Source organism: Solanum pennellii, chromosome 9, assembly GCF_001406875.1.
Source record: "Solanum pennellii chromosome 9, SPENNV200".
In the NCBI taxonomy this organism is placed as follows: Eukaryota; Viridiplantae; Streptophyta; class Magnoliopsida; order Solanales; family Solanaceae; genus Solanum; species Solanum pennellii.
This window is the reverse complement of record NC_028645.1, coordinates 27,200,310-27,207,693: the sequence shown is the minus strand read 5'-3', so window position 1 is coordinate 27,207,693 and position 7,384 is coordinate 27,200,310. Positions and strand designations below refer to the sequence as shown.

Sequence of the window (7,384 nt, the reverse complement as noted above, 5' to 3'; positions counted from 1 at the left end):
GTTCCCTCAATTTGTACTTGCATTTTCAGCATATTAGCAGGTTCTTGGAACTCAATTCAGTTAGGAACTCAGTTCTCAGTGTTAAGTGGTAGGGAATGCAACACTCTCCCTCTATTTTAGCTGGTTTAGTCTTAATTTGTGGACGAATGTTCTCAAGGGGGAGATAATGTAACACCTCTATCAACAGACCAGAAATCAGCTTATCTGAAAAAAATTGCATGTGCAATTGATGGTCACCATCGATGGACCGTAGTCCGATCTACAACCCTTACTGCAGGTCTGTCGATTGCCACCGCAGCCCCTCCCAAACTCAGCTTAGAAAAATCGGCTATGTCTTAACCGACGGACAGACCTACGGTCCGTAAGTGAGACTATGGTCCGTAGGCTCTGTCCGTGGATGAAGATCCCATTTACTCATCCTCTGACATGAACCATGATTGACAAGAACGGTCCGTAGATGGAACTACGGACCGTAGGTGAAGGTTAGCAACTAGTTAGGGGGGAAATTATGTTAGGTCAACTTTAAATGGTCATAACTCTTAGTACAAAATGAATATGTGTTTTATGACCTATTATATGATATATAATCGAATTATCTTTCCAAGGCCACCGTGTTTGTTAAAATCAGACCTCTGAGTAAAAAGTTATACCCGTTTTAGTGAAGGCTTGTCGAGTGAACTCAAACAACAAATCCAAACGACGGACCATCGATTGAACGATGGCCCGTCATTCCAAGTCATTGATTTCTCTGACAACAATTAACACATGAGTCTTTTGGTCTTTTTCTACTTCGTTGGACCCCTAACATACGTCGTTTTGACCCTAAATCATGAGATTTTAGTCAGTTTAAGCCTAGATACATAACTAAAACTTACCTAGTCAAATCATAAATCAAAACATAGAAAATTATAAGCAAGAAAGGAGAAAAAGGTCAAGAACCCTAGTTCAAGAATGCAACAAGCACTACACAATTTTAGGTCTACAACCACACTAATTTTGGACTACGCTTTTAAAGTGTTGCCTAAAGTATTTTTGGGAACACTTTTAAAGCGTGAACAATTTTTTTAACTTTTAGCAATGATAATATTGGCAAAACATTAAAAGTGTACTGGTTAATAATATAAGCTACACTTTATAAGTGTTGTTACAATATGATATTATTGGCAACAATTTTTTATATATATGGCCACATTTTTAAAGTGTCTTATTTTTTAAATTGTAAAAACAACAAATTATAACTGTGTCCTTAAATTTTCACCAAAATTTTATATTCGCTCAAACAATTTTAACTCTCCCTCCCATTTTTATTGGACAAAAAATAAATATTAATGATATTAAATCATAAAAAATACTAAGACAAAACACTTTCTCTTTCCAGTTCACTGAAGAACGCTAAACTAGCTAAAGAGAGAGCTGAAGAACACCTATGGAACTGAAGAACTGATCGAGCTGAAGAACTGATTCCCTTCAACCACACAAATTTCTCTACTCAAATAACTAAGGTTCGTCAAGGGTAAGTATGATTGTCTTCTACCACACCGATTTCGTCAAGCTAATTACTAAAATCAATCTTCCAATTTTTATTTTGTGTTTAGAAGGAATTGATTGGGGGTTGTTGGCAAGATGAACTGAAGCTAAGTCTCTCCATCACACTTTTCTTTCAAATTTCTCGTTGAAGAACTTAATTTTTGAAAATTTTATGGCTGAATAGCTGAAGATATCTTGCTGTAGAATACGATATCCATAATAATTCTTGCTGAAGAGCACGATTTGTCGGAATAGGGTTTAACATCTAAGAATTCTGTCTTTGAAAGTCTAAATTTTAGCTTTAAGGTTTTGATATTCTTGTGTTTTTTATACAATTTTTGGGAGTCTAGATCAGCTTTTTAGCTTTATTAGTTGATTTTTGGGTGCCCTGAGCCTTAATAACGAAATAAGTATAAATTGGTTATAAGTTGATTACGGTTGAAATTGTCCATGATAGTTTCGATGTTTGAGTTCATGTTATCGAATTTGAACTCTTACGGTGGATATGCTTTGAGTTCAAATATGTAGCTAAGAAGTACATTAAATGATAGTTTAGAAGTTTGATTCATCACTCAGTTGAGGGAACTGGGAACCCCAAGATGCATTGTACTTAAACTAGCAGCTTCATCCTCCACCAGTTGAGTGATAAATGAAAAAAAAGGAGTGGGCAACATTTAGCCACTAGGTAGGAAAAAGGGATGTGTTGGTGTTTTTGTTCCTGCCCCACGAGTCGAAGTCCCCACCCTTTTCACAGCAACTAGAAGATTGATAAAGCTGCACTATATCGAAACGATCATATGCCTTGGGACCGTTGTTGACCAGGAGAGTGCCCTTCAAGTCTAGAAGGGGTGGTGAGGGAGTAGTAATTTGTGAACGTGTTGTGCAAGAGTTTGACATTATAGTTAAGAACAAATATGCCATTTCTTCTGTTATATTCAAAATATTTGTTCTGAGTATTCATACTGGAAGACATCTAAGAGCACGAATATAGCCCTTGAATTGAATCCTTACCCTTTAGTCTGTGTCAAATAGTAAATATTACAATTAGTAGTGAACACAAATAAGTCTACTGAGGAGCTTAAAATACATCTTATTCTTCTGTTATATTTGAAGAATAAACATGTTGTAATTTCAATATTACAGTTTAGTAATCCTTTTATATTTTTTATTATTCTTTTCATGTTTCTAGATATGATATGTCATTGTGAGTGATATTATCCTCTTTGGTCTTAATCTTTTGAATTATTAATAGATCAGCTGAGCTACTAGATCCTGTAATGTTTCAAATACTCCAAGAAGTCTATAATTTGCATGTGTTTAAACATCAGTTTGTGGTGAAGGGACCATTGGAATTGACTTGTAAAATCTTGTTGGTCTTACTTTGTGTTTGTGTTTGAATGAAGAGGTCGGCAGCTTGACTTTTTGTTTATATTTGATATTGTAAATGTGTTTCAGTTTGGCAGCTTGATGTAATCACATTTCTTGTTTCTTGCATTAATTGCTATAATTTCAGTAGTAGTCTTATAGTTTGGTAAGTTTAAATTAGGAATGGTGTAGAGTCAATTTTTCTTGAAAGGATTGTCTTGGAAAATCTCTTTTTTCTTACATTTGTGTTTGAAGTGCGAAGGTTGACAGCTTAATGCAGTTTCATTTTGTTTCTTGCATCAACTGCTATAATTTTAGTTGTAGTTTTTCTCCTTTTCCCTGTTTGTTATAGTGAGAACAAGATTAGAGGGTCCAGGACTCATAATTGATCAAAAGATATGGTATAGTGTTACAACAGTCCGTGGTCAATATATATGGGCTCATCCACAATCACGTTCTTCTTTTAGTAAATATTGTTGTCACTGTACATTTCTCCTCATCTACGCCTTCATAATGGTTTCTCATACTATAGTGGTTCACTGTTTTTGTGTTCACTATCTTTTTACTCTACAGAAACTCATCAAATGACTGACGGAACTATTAGTGGAGGTAGATTATATGCACTTTAACCGTGTTCTGCACGGAGATGTAAATGTATAAACAGGCCCTGATTTATTAACGAGCTTTCATTCTATGACCCGTTTTAACATGAAGTGCTTCGATTTGTTAATGAGTTTTCCTTGTATGAAGATGATAATGTGAATTGAGCCTAGATGAAGAAGTGGGGGTTCATATAGTCGACACTAACTTGTTTAGTGTAGTAGCTGTTGTTGTTTTTTTGTTTGAGTAAGCATTAGTAAGCTTTGTCTTGTCCCCTCTTATGTTGCACTGTCACAAAATTTTAATCCTGAAGAAACAACTCTAATTGAAAATATCTTCTGTCGTAACTGCTTACCTATCGTTCATTTTTCAATTCATCTAGGTTACAGTAAATTTATCAAACATATATCCCAAAGATGAAGATGCTCCTGCTGGTGGAGTTGATTCATGACCAAGTTATCATATTTGCATGAGTCCGGCGTCCTGCAGAATTTGGCTTTAAGATATAAACTCAATGAAATCTATGTAAGTTCATGGTCCAATTTCTGTAGATTGGTGAGAGGAAGAAATGAATTGTTGTATCTACGGGTGGTTATATTAATGAGAATTCACATATTTAATCCAATGTCAAAGTATTTCTGAACAATTTTTACACTAGTACAGTAGAAAACTATCGCAAAATAATCTAATTTTAAATGTTTTTAAAGTTGCTGATTTTGACCAAACTTTGAAGTTAGCAACATCCTTATTTTAGTTACATGTCTGAAAACAAGTAAAAGGAAACATGTTATACTAGTTAAAAATCAAATGCTTAGGAACAGCCAGAAACTTGTAAACCTACACTAACCTTTAGTGAATTGTAGATTCTTGTCTTCGCTATTGCTGATGCTTCTCACAGGTACTCCTGTTTCAGCTTCCACTCCCCATGATTTACCCTAAAACACTATCAAATTGTTACTAAGATTATAAGATGAATCAGACATATGATAAATGAAGGTAAAAACAATTCAATATTGGTTAGCGATGAAAGTGGGGCTGGTAAAACTGAAACTACTAAAATTCTTATGCAACAGCTTGCTTATTTGGGCGGTCCTAGAAGCACTGAAGTTCCAACTGTTGAGAAACAAGCTCAAGAGGTAAACTATATGATCTTGATGAGTCGAGCTTGTTTAAACTCTTTTTCCCATTCAACTCACAAGGATAGGTAAGCCATTGGCAAATTTTTCTATCGAGGATTTAGTTCTGCATAACTTACATTATTTTTACATAATGAAGCTTTGTGGCAAAAATGCTGCATTTGCTACGGTACTTTCTACATCCTGAACTTTTGAAGTACATGACATGAGACCATTATTTGATAAAACATATAGAGTAAACATTGTAGTGCAACTCTATGAGCTCAAAAAATGGAGAAATAAATAAGGTAATTTTGTGGAACATCTCTGATTTGAATGTGTGGATATGAATGAAACATGAGACATATTACAGGATAGAGTTTAAGACAGAATTAAAGAAATGAAACTAATTAAAGTGAGAATTGTACTGTAATGTGTGAAATTTTTGAGAAAGGTAACCTATTACTATGATATGTTAAATATATTGATTTTTATTACTTTTATAGATACCTATTACAGACTAATTGTATAGACTAGATCTGTGAATGTTTTGAACAAAATGACCTTGTAAGATCAACAAAGATTTTATGAAGGACATTCAAAGAGATCATTCTTATTTCTGATGAATTCATTCGCATTTTGCTTTGTTATATACTTATAAGAATCTTGTGAAGGGATATCTATGTTCTATGCTAATATATAATTGTACTTTCCTTCTTGTTTATTTGAAATATCAGAATAATTTGGGGTAAACTTATTTGATAGTCTTGATGTCCCTATGACACTTTTTAATCTTACCAGGAGGTTCAAAAGTATAATTTGGGGGATCCTAAAACAGATCACTATCTTAATCAATCGAGTTGCTTTGATCTAGTAGGTGTCAGTAATGCTCAAAATTATCTTGCAACAAGGAGGGCCATGGATTTTGTTGGCATTAGTGAGAAAGAGCGGGTAATGCTCTAGTTCTATTAGTTTGTGCTGTAGTTTTTCTTTAATTAAGAGTCTAAGAAGTCACTCGTTTCTTTTTCATGAAGCAAGTTTTAGAGTAGTGGATTCCGATCTTCATCTTGGTTATCTTCAGTTTGCAATGGGTAAAAAAACTGATTATCAGTGCTAAAAGATGACAAGTCTAAGTTCCATTTTCGGACTCTTGCAGAGCTTTTGATGTATGTTCTTAGCTTATAAATTTTACTTCTCTCTTAATGTTTTCTTTGGTGATGAGAGTTTGATGTGATTCAGTTGTTATATGAGGCGTGATCTTAAGGATTTGGAGGATGCACATTAAAACATGTAATGGTCACACCTGAAGAAGTAATAAAGAGAAGTCTTGTTCCTGATGCTGCAACAGTTAGTGGAGATGGGCTTGCTAAAAATTATATTCTTGCTTGTTTGACTGGTACGATTCTATTGTCTCAACCAGCTTGTTTGATGTAGTTTTGTTACTGATTATTTGACACTAAGATGCACAATTTTCAATAGTTTATAGGTTGGTGGACAAAATAAATAACTCAATTGGTCAAGATTCGAGCTCAAAATCTCTTATTGGTGTTCTTGACATTTGATGTTTTGAATGTTCTAAAACTATTAAGTATGAGTCAAATCATTGGAGGACACACAGGATATTGTTGAATGTGGTGTTTCCACATTTAACTCTTTTGACTTTTGTGTACCAGTTTTGAACAATTCTGCATTAATTTCACAAATGAGAAGCTGCACTAACACTTTAACCAGGGATTTGTAGTTGAAATTTTAGATATTTTCTGTCCATATCTTCTAAGCCAAAACTGAACTAGCACGTGTTCAAGATTGAGCAAAGGAATAAACTAGAGAAGAGATCGATTGGAGCTACAAAAAAATTTAATTATAATTTACGTTTGAATGTGCGGGAAAATGCTGCTGATTGAATTTGATGAATAGAGGACAGCAATAAACTCGATTTCTAGTGAACAATAAAGAGTTTATGTACGATTATCATAAATATTTTTTGAATACATTTGGTTTTTTGGAATGTATTGCTATTAGAGATTTTTAAGAAATTGTTTTTTATGTATGCATGGGATATGTTCTCGAAGTTTATTTAATATTGGATGCGAAGCGAGTGAAATAGGTTTTGGTATTCTTTCTCGAGCTTCTATTTCTTCCGTTAAAGGAGATTCGAGAAAAGATGGAATAGGAAGACGTGTTTCCAGAACGAACAAAGGAACTGGGAACGGGGCAAAGACATCCTAAGAAGTTTGCCTATGGACTCTACCTCAGCGACCTTCTTCCGTACTTTCACGAGAAAGCAAGCTATCGACCTTATCTCCGTTAGTTTTTTCATTTATCCAGCTTCCACGTCAATGAAATAATATACTTACTATAATGAACCTGGGAAAAGGAGACATGTTTGTCCATCAATCGTCTTGAAACTTATATACATGCATATCTAAAGAGGAAGAACAATATATTTTAAAATCGTCAATAGGAATAAAAGGAAGAATTCAAACTCAGTATAGAACGTCAATGATATTAGCCAACTATAGTTTCAAAATTAATTTTGATAATTAGGCTAAGGGTACAAAGTATAGATGTAGAATTTAGAAGCAAAATTAAGAGAATTTTGATAAGCCTTAAAAGATTTTCTTAACTTTTATCATCTGCAAATTTACACTACAAAGAGAATTTTTTAAGTAATTGTAATCATAAATAAGCATACAAATGAATAATCTCAACTTAATGACAGCTAGGGGAAATCTACTTCAACTCACTAAGAAAACATGGTTTTTCTTTCTTATTTA

The 7,384-nt window shown here is 33.8% G+C and overlaps 1 long non-coding RNA gene across 14 annotated transcripts; it reads left to right on the top strand.

Annotated features, from left to right (window-relative positions):
* The first annotated feature begins 1,339 nt into the window (after positions 1-1,339).
* Positions 1,340-6,615, top strand: LOC107029200. 14 transcript variants are annotated; one of them, XR_003574498.1, is made up of 8 exons: positions 1,340-1,513; positions 1,596-4,017; positions 4,406-4,488; positions 4,566-4,628; positions 5,485-5,558; positions 5,642-5,773; positions 5,847-6,003; positions 6,087-6,615. It is a non-coding gene; the product is annotated as an uncharacterized LOC107029200 (long non-coding RNA). The 14 variants fall into 14 exon arrangements; XR_003574495.1 differs by having other exon boundaries at positions 4,391-4,488; XR_003574496.1 differs by having other exon boundaries at positions 4,391-4,488; positions 5,409-5,558.
* The last annotated feature ends 769 nt before the right edge of the window (positions 6,616-7,384 follow it).